Source organism: Clinocottus analis, unplaced genomic scaffold, assembly GCF_023055335.1.
Source record: "Clinocottus analis isolate CAN_PGR_092001 unplaced genomic scaffold, fCliAna1.0.p SCAF_9, whole genome shotgun sequence".
Taxonomy (NCBI): Eukaryota; Metazoa; Chordata; class Actinopteri; order Perciformes; family Cottidae; genus Clinocottus; species Clinocottus analis.
The window spans coordinates 13799697-13822243 of NW_027176251.1; the positions used below are offsets into that span (position 1 = coordinate 13799697).

The 22547-nt window shown below is 42.0% G+C and overlaps 1 protein-coding gene across 2 annotated transcripts in view; it reads right to left on the bottom strand.

Moving 5' to 3' along the window:
* The window catches only part of sema6cb (semaphorin 6Cb), a 138949-nt gene extending 138754 nt beyond the window's left edge, over positions 1-195 (bottom strand). For both annotated transcript variants that reach the window (XM_068569319.1, XM_068569318.1), the window contains exon 1: positions 1-195. This exon is cut by the window's left edge and continues 39 nt beyond it. The gene's annotated coding sequence lies outside the window, so the exon portion shown is untranslated.
* Between the last annotated feature and the right edge of the window lie 22352 nt (positions 196-22547).

Genomic DNA, 22547 nt, shown 5'->3' on the forward strand with positions numbered 1-22547 from the left:
CAGTAATAATAATACTAGTGTCAATAATAATAATAATAATAGTCGTCCGTGTCTCTGAGGCGGAGTTGTTAGTTGTTGAGCGAGTTGTTTCCTTCGGTTAGTAATCCCAGAGCGCCACAGCAGCGGAGCGGCACCCCCTTCTCACACTACTGTGGACAAGGCTGGAGCCAGACTGGGATCACAACACTTCGGGAGCCGCCGAAGCCACGCCCCCTTCCTCCTCCCCTTTGCAGTCTGACAGGCGTTCTGTCCAATCACAGAGCGAGGTTCGGATCATGCCGTCCCCGATTGGTTAACCGTTCGAGCTCTGTTTGTGTGTGTGTGTGTGTGTGTGTGTGTGTGTGTGTGTGTGTGTGTGTGTGTGTGTGTGTGTGTGTGTGTGTGTGTGTGTGTGTGTGTGCGTGTGTGTGTGTGTGCGTGTGAGACTGTGTATGTGGTGTTGCGCGCGCGCCCCGCCCCAGCTGGGGCTCACTTTTCTCCCAGATGTTTTGATGCCTGAACATTAGGGGCCCCTGTAGCCCCCCCAAATCAGCCAATCAGAGCGCAGGACAGGGTTGTTTAAACACGTACAGACTTTTGACTTCATGGGAGGAGCTATTTGAAATGAGCCATATTATTATACTGTAACTGATATTGTATAACATAATATTATTAACTTAATTGTATTAATTTCTTCTTATATACAGAATTTTGTTCTGGTTTTTAAAACACTTTTTAGGTCAGCCTGACTAGCAATTAAGTATGTATTAAATGCTGTTGATGTTCTGTATTGTAGTGTCTACGCTTTCATGTGAGGTCTATTACTTTAAGACATTTTCATCATTATATATTTATCATATATATATATGTGTGTGTGTGTGTGTGTGTGTGTGTGTATATGTGTATATCTATATATATATATATATATATATATATATATATATATATATATATATATTATACTAGTTCATATAGTTTATATGTTATTCTGTCTGTCTGTTTGTCTGTCCATTAATCATCCATCTGTTTTTCCATCTATTCATCCATTTAACAGGTCTATCATCCATCCTTAATTCAATAACACACAAGCTACTGTATAAATAAATGTATTTATTTACCCATCAATCCTGTTTCGACGGGAAATTCCATCATATAAAAGGCACTGGGATGCAAACTGTGTGTACTCTGAACATTTTACAGGAAGAATAAAAGCTGAATACGATTTTGAAAAGCGTGGACGACGTGTACCAACAACAGTTATTCAGCTGGCGATGACGACGTGTTGTTCTCAGAATCACTGATAAAACACCTGTGCGCTGATGGCAGTGTTCAAGTCTTTGGTCCGACTCTGCATCTGCGTTTGATGATAATCTAATAGATGGCTATGGACTCACTGGCTCATTCATCTCCCAGCCTTCATCTACTGCATTTCCATTTCAGTCAGTCTTTCTTGTCAAAATGCTGCTGAGTTAAGGGGAAAATAAAGAAGAGTTCAAGTGGCTCCTGCAGCAATTATCAGCACTGGTTATGATACATATACTGTTTGCCACTCTGGTAGTCAGATACATGAGATGGCCTCCCTTCAGGTCATGCTTGTTCATTGCAATCCTCTCTGGCCTCAAGGAAAATGCTCTGTGATTTTTTTTTAGTGAGCTCTGACTCAACACTCGTAGATCCGCTGCAGTCGTCTCTCTTTGGCATTGTGACGCTGCCTGTTGTGGCGAGGCTCTTTCAAGGGGAGGAGAAGGACAAGAGCTCAGAGGGCCACAGTTTCGCATGCACTCCTTCTGATCTTTGGCTACACCCTCAGTTCATCACAATACTCCGCCAGTAAGGACTGTGGAAGTGAAGAGGCTACAGTATATTGACTAAGATGTTTTTTTTTAGTTGTGCAGTGGCTGCACAACTAAATGCAAAACCCTTTAGGACCTAAGGAGTCCTCTAACATCAATTGTAGACCATGACACGGGCAGCGTATCTTGCAAAGCTGCTCTGATAAGGTAATTGCTGGGTGGATATTATTAGTATCAAGATTTTACGGAAATATATTTGCTGTTTTTGCTTTCTAAAGGCCTCTACACCGGGGATGTGACAAATAAACGACACAAAAATGCAATATACTCGCCTGCGATTAGGCAGAGGACTAACTACAGGGATCCTGTTGACCCAGCAGCAGTCTGAAGTAAAGTGCTGTATAGTCGATTTTATTGAGAAAAATACTATCTAGGATTTTTATTGTGAAAGGAAAGAACAGAAGGAGTAGATCTGGGCTACAGTCGAATAGTCCAAAAATGACCTCCTAACCACTTTTCCTTGACTTCTGTGGAAAACGTCACAGGGTCAAGGAAAGATGGAAAGGAGAGTCCATGAGGAGTTAGGAAAAGAGTGTTTCCCAAACCAACTCCACTTTTACTAAGCCACGTAGTTATGACGCGACGGCAGGTGGATGTTAGTTTATGAAACACAACTCAGTGTGTTTGATTGTAATGTGACAAAAGATGATAATCAAAAACATGACTCCAGAGCTCGTCCAGTTCAACCTTTTCATCAAAGCTTCTGTAGCTGAAGTCAAATAGAAGAATGAGGACTGAGGCTGCAGGACAACACCAGAGAGAGCAGATCAATACGTCAGTTTAATCACCTTACAGCAGTTTTCAGCAGCAGCCATGTAACGGCCCTAGCTTGTCAGCAGTTCAACAGATTATTTAACGTAAATTATGGCAACGGTTAGTTACATGATCGCTTGTTATCGTGAACGTCCGGATGGTGCGTCACTTTAAATGCTGCCACCGCAGCATTTAAAGTAAATAAATGAATAAGTCACCCTATGGCTCATTTATTGCTTTTAAAGTAGCTTTTGAACCTTTACACAGTAGATATTTTGACTGTGTAGTTCCATATTATATATATATATATATATATATATATATATATATATATATATATATATATATATATATATATATATATATATATATATATATATTACATGATTTAAATGTAATTTGTGTGCTCTTGTTATTTTCTTTATTGTCTTTAACAGATCATAAATGATCATTGCACTTCGTAAATTTGAGTGCTATATAAAGATTGGTGATTATAACCATATTAAACCTGCCATATGCTGTTGATGGAATCACACGATAAACCGCTCATTCAGTGCATTTTGATGGACGCCTGCATCAACTCAATTCACGGGCCCACTTATCTAAATACCAAACATGTTGGTGAATACAAGCCGTGCTTGTGACCGTGAGAGGAGTCTTACCAAGCCTGTAGCGTGAGTCAGGACTGACAATCACGCTGCAGCACATCGACAACTGCCTCCAGAGGAGCATGTGAGTACAATGGTGGAATTCAAACAGCCTGATTTGGAGTCCGCAGGAACGACTCGGAGCCTGGCGTCACCTTAGAGCCAATTATGAGAAACACACACAAGCCATATATTTTGTGTTTGGTCCCCATGGGTCTCTTTGAGGAAGCGAAGGCACTGAAAGCTGAAGAACAGAAAGGGGAGAAGTGCGGGCTATGAATCCAGCGTAATGATGACGACGATCCTCAAGGCTTTAATGTCTCATCCTCTCACAGGGCTGCAAAGGCAGTCTGTATAATCTACCTGTGTTTACCAGGAAGCTTGGCACATCCACGTCTGTCAATGATCATAAATACATCTAAATGTATTATATTCTTATCCATTGGGAATATACAGTTCAAGGTAGCTTCGATTGATGGACTGAAGTAAAGTGCACTTTGTCTTTTTCCACTGTTACTGGATGTGATAGTGAAGACCATGCTGAAAGACTTCTACCTGCATTCTCTCTACTGACCACCAGGGGGTGACTCCTCTGGTTGAATAGAAGTATATGCTTCATGTGTTAAAGCTGCAGTCTCTCTACTGACCACCAGGGGGTGACTCCTCTGGTTGTATAGCAGTCTATAGAAAATGATGCTACTTCTTTATTCCCTCAGTAATAAACATGAGTTTATGTCTCAATCTCTAGTTCCAAGCCTTCTTCAATACAGCATGACGTTCATTTAGTAATGTAGTAGTATGCTCCATTTAGAGTCAAACAGACCAAAAAGCAGGTTATGCTTCAGGGCGGGACTACCTTGTGATGGACAGGTCGTTACCAGCTCCGTATACGGCATCTCTACCCTAGTGTCACTCCTCCCCAGTCCAAATAAAACCAATTTAACTTTTTTAATTACTTCTACAACCACACAACAGCTGAAGCGTGGTTGATGTTTACATTTTGGCAAATGTTTGAGAAAGAGTGTAAAGCTCGTTCAAATTCAGAGACCTTTATTTGAGATTCCACACACAGGTGGATCGATCAAACAAAAAAACCTGTCTGTCACCCAGGATATTTCTGTCATTCCCCTAAACTTGCATTCTCCAGTAACGTCTCTCCCATCGTCATTTAAACCCAAACAACGTTCTTTCCCTAAAGCTAAGAAAGTTGTTTTATTGCTCAAACCTAAAGTTGTTTCCTGTATATAGACAGAAGTTGATTTTGAAAAGACTGTATGCATGTAACGAGCGATAATTGACGCGTGTTGCTGGACCTCTGGAGGAAAACGCACAAACGGGAAGAGTACATTTTGATAAGATACCACACAAACTATTGTATAAGAATCCCTTGGAATATGTCAAAGGGAATAAATGGCGCACAGGCCATCGAGAATATTTTCATTTGCTGAAAAAGTTCTGCGATAAAAAGAACCCATGTCAAGATTTAACTCGTATCATACTGTCAGACAGAGTGGAATAATCTTATTTTTTTCCCCAACCTTGAGGCTTAAGAGGGGGGTAAAAAAGATAAGGGGTTGTTGGACTGTCATGGGATGCAAACTGTCTCAAGCATGAAAGTCAGACTGGCTTGACTTGAGCCCTGCACCATAATTTTCCTCCTTGCTACAATAAGAACACACTGCTGCCTGCTTCGGTACCGAGCGCTGTCATTGGACATAAGTGGTGCTCCGCTGAATAATCCATTATGGATACTCTGTAAATCCTTTGGATGCTGGGCTGCCCGTTCTTTAGCAAGTGCAACACAAGATCGTTTGGAGTCGAGCAAATGATTGACAGTCAAATGTGTGGCCACAAAAAAAAATCAAAGAAATACAGAAAAACCTATAGTTTGCCTTGTGTGCGCATTTCCTTTGCTGCATTGTCCTAAATCATGAGAATGTGACTATCAAGACCAACGAGTTCAGTTCACTCGATGTGGATGGAAACACAATCAAGTTTAAGCTAAATGTCAACACGCACATCTCACAGTCATTGTTTCATTCCAAATCAAATCAAATGTGCTGCGACACGGCGCCAGAACAATTGAAACGAGCCATTAAAGGACTGCGCTGTGTATAGATCACATCTCGCAGTAATCACATCATGGAGACATTAGGCTGCACTAATGTCCAGGCTACATTCCTTAACGTCTGTTTTAATTCATTCATCCCTCGCAGCTGAGTATGACGAAGCGGTGACTTCATAACGCAAGCAGCTACGAGGATCATGAATTTGGCTGTATTAGTGATACTGTGTGTGTGTGTGTGTGTGTGTGTGTGTGTGTGTGTGTCTGGTGTCTGTGATCTTAATCCAATACTGGGATTCATAATCCCCCCCGCTGGTTTCTCCACTAAACAAAGATTAGGAGAGATTTGCTTGTTTGTTTATCATCTGAATGAATGTCAAAAGGTCAGCTGCAGGACAAATGGAAGCAGAGCAGACAAATTCCCTCCCTCTTTCTCTCGCTCACTCGCTCGCTCGCTCGCTCGCCCGTCAGACAGGAATCTACCGTCGTCACAAAATGTCCACTTCACCATCTCAAACCGATGCACATGATACCCTTGCAGTGTGTGCAGCCACTGTTGCATACCAATGTTTCTGTGTTAAGCCATCAAACAGAAGCATATGGTCGAAAGAGAGGGTTGCTAAACCCCTTCTGTTCCAACAACACTACCACTGCTCCGACTCGTACTAATCTGATAATCTCAGCAATAGTCTGAAAGCGTATTCATCCCCAGAGCATCTGCGGTTGCTATTGCTAATTTATGTCCATTATGTGGAGGTTATATCTCGTCATCTCGAGACATCAAGCTGCTGCCTCATCATCATCATCTTATTATCTCCGGATAACAAATGGTGCTCGTGTTTATTTCCCAAAGCCCAGAAATCTCAAGATAACAATTTAATCATTATGGCGTTTTGAGGTATCAAATATCGCTTTCTTGTGTTCATAACCTGAAACGTCTCATTACTGCAGGATAACGGGCTTGTGTTCTTCATCCTTGGTGTCGTTGTGGGAGTAACTCCTCTCCGAGAGAGGAAGAAATCCCAGAGGAGAACAGCTCAAACATGAGAGATGAGACCGTGAGAAGCCTGTATGATGTTATGATGGCCTCCTCTGGTTATATTTACCAGCCGCGACATCGACACTGGTGTTGTTTTCGCTCTGTGAGTCTTTGTGCTGTGTGCAGCCCATGGATACACACGGACACACATTTTCCTTCTTTAGTTTTTGTGTCTCTCAGCATGACTTTCAAACCAATTTTAGGTTTAGGTCACAAACCACTGAGTTAGGTTTAGGGGCTTAAGATAGGAATGTAAACTTTGTTTTATGTTCATGGCAAAATGTATCCCTGGAGAGACACTACCTACACAACTACCACAGACGTGAGTCAACGTTATCCCACAGAATACCTGAGAGGACCACGACCTCTAAACAAAGCATTCTTGGTGTAAATTCTGTGTTGGAAAAAAACAAGACGGCGACGGCCAAAAACCAGGATGCCGATGCTCAAAAACCAAGATGGCGGCAGTCAAAAAACTGAACTTGAGGCTTCAAATCGAAGTCCACAAACCACTGGGTCATGTCATAGTAATCCACTCGTTATACACAGATTATAGTCAAAATGTTTATATTTATTGTACACTAGATTGCATATTTGCAAAGACTGTTTCTGCTTATTGTATTGCGTGTGATGACTTCTACTACTACATAATCAGGGCTTCATTCTGGTAGAGCTTCACTGTCTCACTCAAGGACACTCTAGCAGAGTGCACACTTGCTGACACTGCAGTTTGATCTCCGGTCCTCTGGCTGAAGGACACACTCTTTGACCACGAGGCCCCTGAGCTCAACTGGTCTACTCTGTGGCGAAGACACCCGCATGTGATCGGCATCCATGTGAGTGAACACATCTTGAGGAAGCTTCTGACATTCAGCCAGGTGCTGGGCTAATGCACATGCACCCTCGTTTTGTTTGTCTTTTCACCAAAAACACATGGATTTATAATGAACTACAGGTATATTCTAATCTAATATATCCATATAATGGCAAATGCTATTAGCGCCCAGATGTCAGAAGCCAATAATGCTGTTTGCACCCAGGCAAATAGCCATTGTGGCTTTTTGCACCCGGGTGTAAACAGCATTGCAAAGACAAGCACCTAGGTGTCCATAGCCAACAATGATATTTGCACCCAACTCGGGCACACATTCAATACTGTACATGTATATGTAGCCTACCAACTGTAAGCTCATAATCAGGTATTGCCTTATAACTACCATTTTGGCGACTGGCCAGGTGTCCTGGACGTGGGAAAGAAAGCAGCTTGAACTCCTCTCTCAAGATGTCCTTCTTCATTTACACATACAAGTTCAATGGCATGAATGCCTTGGAGGAAACACTGTCTGAAAATGTGCACCATTATCTTAATTTGTATGATTCTTTCCGCCAAGATTACAAAGGCACACAGTGAGGCAATGTGATGCAACCAGGATCAAATGGCCACTCAAAACTGATTTGTTTGAAGCATGCTGAGGCCTTTGTCTTGTATGTCACGACTGTTTGCTGCCCTGGCTCCTCAATGGTGGAACGAGCATTGACATTAGGACACCTACACTTTGAATAAGGAAGGTAGCATAGTAGTAGCACTTTCGTAGCACTTTCGTAACACGTTCGTAGCATTTAAATGTCTTTTACTGATAGCACTTTGTAGTTTGACTTTATTGAAGAAATCATACTTTCCTGAGTCTAGTTGTTCTGAGTGTGTACTCACGGTTCAATGCACTTATTGTAAGTTGCTTTGGATAAAAGCGTCAGCTCAATGAAATGTAATGTAAAAATGTTTTTTGAACCGAGGCCCTTCTTTATCAACATGTTTTTGTCCCTTTTTAATTTGACCGACACAGGCTCATACACATTTATTATTATTTTTTTCATATGCAAAATGGTGGCTTTTCAAAGTTCTTGATGAGGTAGAGTGAGGTTTGTAAGCTCCAAAGTAACAGGAGGCTTAAAGCTACTACGAAGAAGTTTAATTTTGTGTTAACTTTGGCGGGCCCTGTGGACAAAAGTGGCAGTGTAGTGCGTCCGAACACTAGTGTCCCTTTAGAAAACCACTTCGCTTCATCCTGGTTCAGGTTCTCTCGTGCCTCCCTTCCCTCCAGCGGGCCGAGCATTTCGGCCTGGGTATGATTTCCAGTAGACAGTGACAAAGTATTTTAACTTGAAGTAGAAAGTAGGGCCGCTTTAGAATGACAGATATACTTTGTATACTTAATTCACTTAGTATTTCTTCATTCCATTAAAAGGAACCAAGTCTGCACTACACATATCTCATCCCTAAGTGCTCCAACTTTATACATCAGTTATATTACTCACCTAATAAAATACTATATGGTCTACTTCTCCCTGAGGATTTATTTTCCAATCATCCATTTTCATTTACAGTGCAGCCCGCTGTGACTGACAAACTCCAGCGAACCCCACAACCGAATGAGCCTCACTTTCCGCGGTAGATCCCAATCATCACAAGAAGCCAAGGAGGTCGAAGGTCACAACCGCGGCCCCCTAAAAACACGCTTAGATAGAATTATTAAAGGTCGAGGCAACAAAGTGAAAATAGAGGCGAAGTGCAGAAAAAGAGAGGTTTCTGATGAGAACGAACAAGCGAAAAGATGCGGACAAGAAACAGGAGTCAACGTTCGGGGGAGGAGGTGATGTGAGACTTGAAGAGATGAGTTTTCAGTCCACAAAATAGAGCCTGGAGTGACTCCTCTATTATGACGAGAATAGGAAGGTCGTTCCACCATTAGGGAGTCGACCCCGCGTGGATCGATGACCAGGCAGAAGCAGGAAAGAAGAGCTAAGTGAGAGAAAGAACACAGAACACTGAGATCTGTGTCTTGGCGTGTACCACACACGGAAAGGAGTGACAATTTTTTGCACATAAATTGATAACTTGTGTCTTTGGAGTACGAGCTGAACGCGGATGATTCGGCGATTTCGACAAAACAGCCACAACCCTGATCATGTAACTCGGTCCAAAATCTCAATCAAACCCATGCAGCCCATTGAGATTGTCTAAATTTCATTAACAGCAGCGTGTGTGCACCTTGTGAAGCAGCCACGGCTGGCAAAGACCAAACAAGGAGTGCTGAAATATCCAACGTAGCATCAAAATGGACGAGAAGAAATAGTGCTTAATAGTGAAACAAAGGTTCTTGTATAGATCCCTCGTCTTGGGTGATCAGAGTATTGGAATCAGTATTGGGAAGGAAAAAAGGCCATTGAAACATCTCTATTCACAGTTTTTAACAGAATCGTTGTGTTTCCCCAGATTTCTGTCTTTTGAAGACACAATATTGGCGAAAGGAGGGAAAAGCTGCACACCATTAACTCTGATGAAGTCCTATCACCTCTGATACCACAGATAGATTGGTGTCAGCACATGACATAACACATAAGCTTTCCATTTCTCTCTTGGATGTCTATATACTGCAAACAAACAGCACACAAAAACATGATATTTTTTTCCTCATTTCTCCAATATAATATTAGACCATATGGCACATAAACTCATAGTAATAAAACATGCAGGCTGGTCTGTGGCCTCTTATAGCTGCCACCCACGAAGCAGATTTAGTGCAATTCTGTCGTCATCATCATCATCATCATCATCTCAGGATACAATATGCAGCTTCTCCAAACCGCTTCCTTACCCTTCTGTTCTTTATGAAGCATAAGAAGATTGTCTCGCCGGAAGGCAAACTTATTATTATGAGCAATCTCAATCTTCCAAAAAGTCACCTCATGAGGTGTCCCTAACTTTGTTGACACTTCTTGGCAGATTTTCTATTTCATTCCATGAGATGGCAGAGAAATTGATCAAAGTGGGAAAAACAAAAAACTGCAGTGCTTTAGAAAGATCACCATCTTTTCTGTCAGAAAAGAAAAGAAAAAAAGCATTACACAAAACAGAAAAACGACAACATGAAAGTGTCTGAAATGGGGGATGAGATAGGAAACGAGTGGGGTAATCTGTGGCAGAGTGTTTCTCAAAAGCACTTCTGAGAACTGTCGCCTTGGCAGTCGAAGGGCCCAATTTACAGAAGAGAGGATTACAACGGCAGATTATCTCAGCAGAGTTATCAAGGCTGCCCTCCCAAATAGCATCATTACCCATCTGAAAGAAAGCGAGCGTGCAAGGGAAGAAGAAGAAGAAGGAGAAGGAGAAGAAGAAGAAGAAGAAGAAGAAGAAGAAGAAGAAGAAGAAGAAGAAGAAGAGGAAAATGCTATCTTCACACTTCTGCACGACGGGTTCTCTACATTGAATCTGAAAGGCCTCCATCCAAGTGTCAGTATTTGACAAGTTGAGAATGTGTTGTCATGTTAAAGAAAATGTCTCTATGGCTTTACAGACCCACAACAGCAAGCGTTTCTGACCTAACCCCTGCCCTAGCTCTCTAACAAGAATGCTCCTGGAAATTCCTCACACTGGATGGTATGTCGGATTGGGGATCGCTCAAAAGAATTACGAGGCCAATGCCAGTACCCTGAAAGAGATAACGCAAAACACTTTCCACCTCTGCACATAAAGGAAAAAGACTCCTTCCTGGATCGGCATTAAACATATAAGGTGTGGAGTTATCCAATATGAATGTAAAGATACGGAGGGTGTCAATGGGGGAAAAGGTCGTAACAGAATAATAAAAAGGGAAAATGTTGCAATATTTGAAAACATAATGTTCGGCACCAGCAAAAAATAAAGGTTGAAAAAAACAAATGTCGACAAAGTCAACAAACAGTCAACAAACCAACGTGGCGTTATGGCTACTATATCTACTTCTATAGATATAGTTCATAATTGGTTCATAATTGTCATAGGTTGCAATATGTGTTTAACAAACTAACAATAATGACACAATAATACTGAAGAAAAAAAATACAGAATGACAATTTGTTGAAAATAGCATTATTATGGCCGTTCGTTGAATATATTAAATCAAAGCAGTCCTCAATTATTTCACTCAAACATATCTTAACCGTGTCATGTGATACGCTACTTCAGTACACTTCAACACAATGGGATCGCTATATGAAGATTTATTCACCATTAAATTGCATTATGGACACTATTACTGTGGCCGAACCGTTTCACATTATTCATACATGTTCTGGCCATTTACGAGGTTTCCCTCTGATGTTGTTGTTGTACATCAGCTGTTATGTTCCAGTTTGCTTCATCGTGATCATGACGTTCCTTTTTTTCCTTTTTTTAACCAGAACTTGAGGCGGAGGCTTCTCCCGTTCAACTTAACAACCATTCTCATTCATGCGGCCCGTCATTTACGAAGCACGTCTCGGTGCCGTTTCCCAGCAGCCTCGTCATGTGTTCGTCATCGGGACTTTGTCTCAGCGGCTCACATCAGTCGGCCACGCCAGCGAAACCTGGGCCGCACGAGGAGCGGCCCCCTCTGGGCTCGCTGCAGCGGCTTGGCCATCACATGGATTCCCGCGTCATATCAATCCAAAAAAAATAAAAAAATAAAACCCAAGTAAACAAATCGCCCAAACAGCGAATGCCGAGACAGCTGCGGACCGCTCTCTGAGGTCCGCCACGGCGACACTCGACGAGTCTCACCTCACGAGCTCACCGGGAAATGAAATGAAAATTGGGTTTGATACTGGGAGCCCTCTTTGTTCTGCGTGTGAAAAAGAAACAGAAAAAAAGTTCTCAAATTTATGATCAAAGGTGAAGCGAGGTCTCTCAAAGAGAAGCATTAACTCACGCTCATCCGCCCACCAGCTCCACAGTCAAATAAGTGCTGGAGAGCGCGGCGTGGTTGTCGATAGGCAGGCACTGGGCCCTCGAGGGCACGGGAATAACAAATGAGAAGGTTTTTTGTTTTTTTTTAAGTGGGAGTGATTAGGTCCGTGGGAGATTTTGACTGCTTCAGTCTCATCGGCCCGAGCTGCGCCAGGTGGGCTCCGGGTCGAGGCCGGGTAAGCGGCCTTTTACACCTCTCCCCGGGGGGGATGTTTACCCGCCAGGCTCGGCAGCTCACATTGGGCTGACCTTCTGCTGGCTGCTGGCTGCCTAACTCCCTCTCTAACTCCAACTCTCTCTCTCTCTCTCTCTCTCGTTCTCTTTCTCTCTCCATCGCCGGTGGGCAGTTAAACAAGCGAGTCACGTTACAAAACGAGCCAGAAAGGCCCTCTTGCCCTGGGCGGATCAAGGGCCGTTTTTTGAAACAGATCAGATCGCACCATTTGCAGCCTTCTGCAGTGCGGGGTGAATAAATCTCTGAGCTTTTAAAGAGCCGTGATTAAATGTTTTACCGCGTCCGTCTGCAATGCCTCTAGAGTGGGAACTGGTCAGAGAGCAATTATTATTATTATTTATTTTTTTTTTACCCTTTTCACCATTTGTTTAATGACCAGCAATATTGTTTTTTGCACTGCAGCGAACGTCTGTAGTCAAACATTGGCCTGGTTATTAAAAGCCTAATCCTCCCAGCCCTCGGTATCTCCTTTTTCCCACAGAAAGGTTAACCAGAAGTTCCCATTCGTCGAGGGGGAAGCGATGCACACGGTAGTTTGTCAAGACAATGTTAAAATAATAATGTCAAGAGAATGTCAAGATAATATCTGATCCAATAAAACATGAATAGTTGGCTCTTTGAATTATTATTCCCGAATGAGTGACTTTTGTTTTGATACTTTATTAACCTTGAGTGGGAAACTGGAGTAATTGATTTATTGATTGAAATTGAGGTGAAATCCAGATAAATCCCGTCGGGAGATTAGATCTTCCCAGAGGCAGAGAGACGCTGCAGAAAACAATAAAAGCAATTACAAGCAATTACACCACAAACATACCAAGCGCAGTGAAACGGATAAATCAACACAGCCTCTAACCTGGATATCTGCAAATCTGAGTCATGAGCTTCTGAGTTTTCTTAAAAGCTTATTTTTATGACTTGACGTTGAGGCAGTGCTGTCATTTCTCATCTGTTCTTTTAGTTTAAGTTTAGACAACAGCAGATTTTGTTTTTAATGGAAAACAAATCACAATAAAAGCTGCACTTTGCAAAAGATATGGATGTTTCCCACTTTTTGCTTTTAAGAAATAAAGGATTTTTTTCCCCCCATAAAATATAAATGACAGTGACTTGCACACGGCATGACATACAAACTTTCTGTGGTTTTCTATACCTTCTGCTGCACGCACAGAAATGTGGCAACATTTTATCTGCGTAAGATAAAACCAAAAAGAGAAACCTTTTTTTTAGGAGCTTAGGGACTGAGTTTCAAAGGAAGGAACCGACCCCAGCTTTCTTTTTTCAGAGTTTCTAAATAAAAGGAAAAAAAAGTTTATGCTTCAGCAACTTAGCGATGGTGCAGAATTTACTGCGGAGCTCTGTATTGTTATTATTATTATCAGTATTATTCATATTAATGACATTCCAAAAATATATATGTAAAAAAATACAGTTTTCCAATCAGGCTGTTGGTGAACGCTGTGCGTGTGACCCAATTATTGACTAATTTGTCACATAACTTTGTACTTAGATGACACTTCTGCAATCATTTTAACCCAAAACGGTCCCCCAACGGATCAAAGTCTTCTGGTTTCCTAATGAACTCTGTGGCCGTAAGATATCACTCAAAACGTTTGAGGATCACAGACTGTATATAAGAAGTGAACGGAGTCATCAAGACATCACCCGCTGGTTTGTGGACTGACGTTTTGAAACCTTGATTTTGCCGTCGCCATCTTTAATTGCGTCCATTGGCGTGTTTTTTTGTTGTTGTTGCAACTTATGAAATGAAGTTGTTGTATTGGATTACAGAGGAGTGACGTAGAGACAATGCATACGTCTCTGGTAGCGGCAGTGACCTGTCAATCACAGCAAGGTCCGCCCTAAAGCATCGCCTGCTTTGTGTCTGTCAGACCATCGTTTACTAATTTAACCTTATTAAAGAAGACTTGAAATGAGAGATTAAGAACTTAGACTCATGTTCAAATGTTCAATGAGGGAATAAATTAGCCATTTTCTCATAGACTTCTATACAACCAGGAGTTGCACCCGTCCCTCCCCGCATGGTCAATAGAGAGAATGCAGCTTTAACACACGAAGCATAGACTTCTACACAACCAGATGAGTCACCACCTGGTGGACAGTAGAGAGGATGCACCTTGAACACATGAAGCATAGTCTTCTATACAACCAGAGGAGTCTCCCCCTGATGGTCAGCAGAGTTAATGCCGCATTGGCTTCTTTGTTTCAAACACGTTTTCCGTGAACATGCTCTGAAATGATCTAATGCCTTTTTTGAAAAGGAGTCGGTCGCAGTCACTAAATAAGAGCGCTGGTGGCGGTCTGGATGATAAAGCAGCCTGCCGAGGCCTCGGCTGCTAATTCAGTGATCATCACACATGAGCTATGGTGGCGTGGGTTTGGTGTGTGTGTGTGGGGGGGAGGGGGGGGGCGTTGGTGGGAGAACATGGTGCTGATTAGCAGCAGAGAAGGTGTTGATGACCCATAAACTCATCAGGGGATCTTTCAGCGGCCCTGTGCCCACCCCCTTGTAAAGCCCTCTGTCCTTCATGCCCGCTGCATACCGTTTTGCACACACACAGACACACATGCACACACACACTCCAACACTTAGGCATATTTGCAGCCTAATTAGACTGTCAGGAGAATGAGGGGAAGGGGGGGTGGGTGTAATGAAACACCCGCCCCCCCCCCCTCCTCCTCAACCGGTGAAGTGACACCAATTAATGCAGTATTGCATGTGACTGTGACTGCCCTTCCTCCACCCCCTCCCCGTCCTCCTCGGGGTGACAGACACTCTGACGCATCGATGCAGACGGTTTCTTGAGGCTGTTGTGGGAAAAACAAGCAAAAAATAAATAAATAAAAGAGTCACTGCAGGAGGAGAAGTGGCATCAGTATGACGATGTGGGTGAAATCTATTGCGTGTCTTTTTTTTTTTTTTTTTTTGTACCTCCATTGGGGCAGCCGAGCTCCGAGATCAGCAGCACACACACTGATGTAAATGGATGTGTTGGAGATGAGAATCCTTTATGAGGAGGGTAACCAGTGGCATCCCGTTTTATGTTTCTGTCTTTTTTTTTCTTCATTTTGTCAAATTTTTGTTATTTTTTAATTTTTTTTTTACCCCCCCCCCCCAAGAGAGATCACGTCAATCAAATCCTAATGAAATGTGGGCTTGCTGCAGATGAGGTTTGTGATGACGCTCTGTCTTGTCCCCCGTATCTGACGTGTTCGTCTTTAACCGCTCACAAACACACAGTTCGTCCTCTGTTTGTGTCGATATGAAGGACACAAAGCTTCACTTCTTCTGCAGATATATGGATTTCCCCACCGGAAACAAGGCTCTAATGAACTAGATGGTGCTTCAATCACTTTGCACTGTATCCGCTGGAAATAAAAATGTACAAAATGTACTTTGTTTTGCGTGAAATTATTCCTTGAAGGCCCGCTTCGTCAACAACACATGCTTTTAGTCGTACAAGCCAATGTTGAAGAATGTTTTGACTAAAAAAATGACTCACAGCATATTACATAATGATGGTGTGACAGCCTTTAAGCACGTAAACATGTTTTGTCATGCACCTCCAGGGAAAAATGATCTGCTGTGTATGTTTTCAGTAATAAATATTCGTCTGCAGAATGTCATTCTGACACGGATTGACAGCAGCCGTCAAAAATGATGAGATACGTAATTATGACTTTCTATCTTATAAGTTTGACTTTCTATCTCAAAACTATGTTCTGTCGTGGGGATATTTTGTATCACGACTACATTTTCATCTTGTTTTTTTCTTTTAGTGGCTAAAATGTGCTTTCGTACTATATCACACATTATGATAAAACATGGAAACACAGCTAAACATCGTTAAACTTTATGGAGTTGTTGTACTTAACTTGTGAAAGTGTGTTAAACCTCTAACACCAGCGGAGACAAGAGTGATAAACCTTTACATTTTAGCATCCTATTTTATTTGGCTTTTTTATCTCCCACTCTCTTTATCGCTGGTGAAATGGATATTTTAATTCTGACCTTTATTTGAACAAAGACCAATAACTATCTCTTCACTGGAGCTCAGTTCAACAAACCACTAAATTTACAGCCAGAATAACACAAAGTCCTGCATTTTGACATAAGCTCACTGATTCTGACACCGCATGGCGGGGTCCGAAGCCAAGATGTAAAGTAGACGTAGCCGCTGTGACATCACCCTGCCGTTTTGAACCTCGGGTTTGACATTTTCGCCGTCACCATCTTACTTCTTAGGAGCCAGAAGTGACCATGTTTGGATGAGAGCTGGGAGGGAGGAGCGAGGCCCATCGGGGTCAGGAAGTCCTCAGAGACGCGGAGTTAGACATTTTGGGCACCAAATGCTCTTTGAGTGTGACGACGTAGTGTTAAGTTACTTTAAATGACCATAAAGTACTAAATGAACATCATACTGTATTGAAGAAGACTTGAAACTAGCGATTGAGACACAATGTTTACGGAGTGAATAAATCAAGAGAGAAGTACAGTAATGTTCTCATAGACTTCTATACAACCAGAGGAATTGCCATCTGGTGGTCAGTAGAGAAAATGCAGGTTTAACACATGCAGCGTAGACTTCTACACAACCAGAGGAGCCGCCCCCTGGTGGACATTAGAAAGAAAGTTTTAAGACACGACAGACCCGAAGGTCACCCCTTAGTCAGAAGCCCATTTTCTGCACGTCAGGGTAAAGGGTCAATCCTAAAAATCTTGGATAAACAAAGCACAGGCAGCTACTTGGTATGTCTCCCCTCACTGTGATACCACCCAGTAGGAAGTAATTCTATAAGTCTAACAGAACAGTGTTTCTCCGCAGAAACACTTATTGGCTGGTGGAAAGACCCATAAAACAGCATAGACCGCTATGAGCCGCTATAAATTTCACTGAACCAAACACTAATGGCATTCTTAAAGGAAATGTGCCAGATACCCTTAAAAAGGGTAATTTTCAGCACATCTGTGGATTTGCTTTGGAACCGTGCATATTTATTTTACTTATTAACCATATGAAGTGTTTCATTTCAAAGTTCTATACGTCAAGAAAACACTGAAGCCGCAGACGACTCTTTCCTCTTAATAAGCTGTTTTGAGAGCAAAGACTTAACTACCGACTTCTGTGATGCTTTAAGCCAAAGGGAACACAACACCGATTCACTGCTTTAAAGGAATAATTTCAATTTTTTAGACATTTCCCTCTTTTAGAGTTGGAAGAGAAGATCAAGACCTCTCTCAATTCATTTGGTAAATAACAACAAGGCTAAATGTTTACACGCTGCAGCAGACTCCACCAAGAACAATGAAAACTAATAATTACAGAACGTAAATACGAACATAAAAGGTATCAAAAGATGGGGTTTAATTTCATGAAAAGTGTACAGATTTTTAGAAATACCACTTTTAGAGGACTCTGTATTTTAGTAAGACATAGCTGGGTGGGAAATAAAAGGGAAAATCAAAGGTGTCAGGTTGTTGAAAACATCTGGAGTTGTATTACTGCACAAAGTAGATTAAGTACAATGTCTTTAAAGAGGAGAACATAAGTGAACTATATTAAGTATAAGAAACCGTATTTTGTTTACTAAGTGTGAACTATGTGATGAAAAATTAGCAACCAGATGAAAAATGTATCTTCAACTCACCACAGCGACGCTGCCTATGCATATGCTCATGTCGGTGCACCAAGAAAACAGCAGGACTTAAACAGCCCGACCTTTGACAATCATAAATCACAATAACACGACTGTCAGCGGTGAAGCGGCAGTAAAATACATCAGCGATCGCAATATTCTGACCTTCTTGTATTGCCGCCTGACTCCGATTTGCAAATCACATAAACAATGTTGCCAGCTGTCTGTGATAAAACAATGAGGAAAATTAAACATATTTCTGTCTCTTTTTTTTTTTTTTGACTGACTGACTTTTAAAGATGATTTCAGACAAAAAGACAAGTCAACATAGGGGAAAACTCAGGAAATGGGATTTCCGAGTGGGAACAGAAAGCTGCTGTTTGGATGTCAGGCTTTTAAATGACATCTAAATAATAAAGAAGAACAGAGCGCTCATCGTGTATTCATAAAGCAAACACAGATCTATTTCTAATAATCCGTAACGTCTGATGTTGGTTGCATCTTCATCTTTATTGACTTGCAGCAAAGGAAACTAAATGGAATTTAAAACACACGGCAGATTGGACAAGTGATGAGTGGCCTATATGTTTGTAATTATTCTTGCTGGTGAGTTTTTAAAAGTTGTGTTGATAAAGTATGCGTTACAGCAGCTCCCTCTCAGCCGCCGCTGTGGGAGGAAGACTTCCAGATGTGTGTTTATAACAACAGATGGCAGATATCTGTGATTTCACACAGCACTTAAACGGTCAACAGAGAAAATGCCTCTCTCATTGACTCCTCTCTACTGTGTCTTGACTGTTGTCCTCCTCTCCGAAGCCCTGCACTCGGAGCTCATTTCAAAGCAGGGCACATAGCCAGAGACCCCGATGTAGCTATCGCCCTCATATAATAACCTCACCGGGCATAATACCGCCCTCGCCCCGTGTACCGTCCATATCAGTATAGAAAATACAGGGAACTGTTTTACTGCTGTGTAATTTTTCTGCAAAAAAATCCTCGGCTTTTGCTGCTGCACCGATGTACCTTTTGATAATTGCTGTCCTTGAACGTTACCTCGCTCAAATGAGGGTCAGCCGCACAGTTAAGTTGCTGATACGGAGAAGATAGTGGATGAGTGAAATGGATGAAACAGGCAGAAAAAGGATGTTGAAAACCGAACGGGAAAGAAAAGGTTAGGAGGAAAAAGTAAAGAGGAAATAAGGAAAAAAGGAGAGACAAAGTCGTAACACTAATATATCCAGCACAGTCAGCCGAACCAACAGATGAACATGTAACTGTTGATTTAAACGAGGCAGATTTCCTCTGCAAAAATGCATGAGACAAAAACTAGCACAGCAGTAAGGCCAGCACTTTACGCTGCATTGAGCATATTTCATAATATTAACATATAATCGAGTGGCTCAGTGTGATGTGAAAGCGTTGCCAAAACCACTGATAAAAAAAAAACTGCTACTCTGCAACTCTGTGCAGCTTTCAACCTCCTTTGGCTCACTGAACGCTGATGATGCAAGCAGGTCATGGAAGAATGGGAAAACGTCTTATTGTGACGACGACGAAGCACGATCACCTTGTTTCTACATGACCGTGCCCGTTGCCGGCTATACATGGAAATGTACCGTCATCGTGCTATTTTCATCAAGTTACATATTTGGAGTCAGATTTAAGCCACAAAACTTAATATTTAAATCCAACACATTCTCACTCATCCAAAGCCGACTTTTGGTCAGTGGCCCTACACTTCAAATATCAGTGCTCTACATAACCCTCTAGCCAGTGGCGGGCCATGCATTTTCTACCCGGGCCTTCTGTGCTGTGATATCGTATACATAAATACACGCATGACGAGATGATGCGTCATTAACAGACAATGCACGTTGGCCACATCAACGTGAACAAATTCACAAAAACACAAGTCACATTTAGTCATACCAAAACATGACCAAACAATCCAACACAACTGCAGCACTAAAACACTGCACACTCAAGAAAGAAGGACAAACAACACCATAGACACATTAACACAACGCTACCGTAGATGTAAAAACACAAAAGCAGTTCACTCACCAGATGTAGTTTACTTAAAGCAGAGCTACCAACTCTCACGGTTTCGCCGTGTGACACACGCTTTTTCATGTTTTTTTAATACGCTCACACGCCACACAACCAATATCTCACGGCAAAAATAAAATTCAGAGGTGCGTTCGTTACTTTTCAAACTCCCCGACGATAGATGGCGCTAAGGAGCGCATCTGTAAACCTATTCGCTGCAGAGACATCCTGTTTACCCCAAACAGACACAGTCGCGGGAGAAACTCAGGAGGAGCAGAGAGACGGAGGTATCGGGGCTGTCAAGTGTCACGCATTGAACGTGACTGTCACTCATGTCGGTCTTAAGTCACGCCCTCCCGTCACACAGCTGTTCGGCGGCGCGTGTTTCAAGTTTCACGTTTATGTTTCAACATCCTGAACTCTTCTTACTCCTCCTGCTAGCAGCTAGGTGGCTTTCTGTTGACTAAAGAGAAGCTGGTCCACTGACCAATCACAGCGCATGATAATGCTGACGCACTTTCAGGCCAGCTCGCAGGCCCTGGCACGTCAAAGAACACGCCCAGCATGTCAAACTAAAGATCTGATTCGCTGAAGACTATGACAATCAACGATAACGTTTCCATATGAATTTGCAAAGGCTCACATCCGAAATTAAGGCACAGAAAAATAAACCTACGATGCCAATGTGATCAGAATCCTAACACATTAATTAACTGATCAACGATGATTAATCTGAACCCATTTAGCAGGGTCCGGTCCACATTGTCTGAAAAGTGTTACTTGACAACTCATTCTTGATCTCGGAAACAGCGATTGACAAAACAATTTTCCGCTCAACACACACATTCCTACTCCGAATTCAACAAATATCTTGGTTAGTGGCTCCACGCTCTTAATTATGGCGCTTTAACCCTCGAGCATCACGTTACGTATCGTTTCAAAATAAACTTCCATCGTAGGTTCACGTAGTTCGGCACGCAGCAGAACTACATGGTTAGCTTCAAAAGAAAGATTGCGGTTGGGTTGGAATAAGTATGTTTGTTATATAAAATAAATGCTTGCTACAGAACTGCCGTTAGTTAAGTGCATAAGCAAGGTAACAAAACCTCAACAAAACAAGTCAATGTTGATTTGTCTTCACACAGGACACAAACAGAGGTCTCCTGTGCGGAAGACTTTGGATTGTTTGACGGACAGATCCGTCGACCAAGCATCAGTACATGACACGTTGGGACTGAAAACAGATTGTTAAAGCAGTATCAATTTATTTTTTTATTTTTTACTACCTCTTGTGCAGCTGAAAACACGGGTTTCACCTTGTAAAACAGATATGGTGGAGGTGTTGGAAAGCAGTTGTTGTCATTTATACACCCAGCAGACACAGAACGGCATTAACATTCGCTTGGCGTCGTGACTCTGCCTGACCCCTTTATCTGTGTTTTGCTCTACACTATCTCCTGAGGAGAATATCTGGCTCTTTAGCAGCTAAATGCTTCACTGTGTTCACCATCTAGTCGCCGATCCTGTCCGTCTGCAGTTCCGCGCCGAGCAGGAAATGTACCGTTTGTTTTTAGAGGGAAGAGAAACTAGACAAGTTGCTGAGAGACGTTGAATATATATTAAATATTAAAGATTCAGAGACTCAAAAGTCTTGCATATTGACTTGCAAGTTGGTTATGAATACTTGAGACTTAACTTGGAATCAGTTTTATTTTTAATATATTTTTTATTTATTGAGCTGTTGTTGATGGTGCCTTCAGAGACAAGTTTTCAACCCCTACAGTTCTTCTTGCCCAGTGTTCGATATTGTATAATTTAAAGGTTCCTAATTACTCCTACTCATAACTAAACCTAGGACATAAACAGTTTTATTTCCTCCCAGGTGCTTATATTTAATCTGCAAACTAAACACATCAACTAACAATATGGTTGAGTCTTACAGCTCTCACCAGCCCTGCATGTGTAGAGCTACTTCAGATAGCAGATTAGCTGCTCGGTGAGCACAGACTGGCAGGGAGCAGCTGGCGAAGATATCATTTTTCAATATGAGACATTCATCCAATTAGATGTTCCATAGACTGTTTATATGGACGACATGTCTCCACCTATACTCTCACTGGACAAATGTGAAGCAGAGAAATTCTGCACGCTGAAGCAGCCATGTTGAAAAGGTTTGGCTTAACGGTCATGCTGTCCATCTTTATAAACAACCTATGAGATGTTCATATTGTTCTGTGTCTGCTGGATTTGTAAGTCAGGATCTGTTGGTACAACTGGAGCCGTGCATCTGAGTGTTCCTGCGCCCTGTTGGTCAAACACAAAGACAATTAGCTTTTCCACAAATATTATTTCTTATACTGGAGCCTCGGACCACCAGTAGAGCTGCCCATATACGTCCGACCTTACCTTAAATCTGATCTTTTCATTTCAGCCGATCCAATATGCTTTCAAATCCCATTACCCCCGTGAAAGACATCATGAACTTTACATACAGACAGGTTTAAT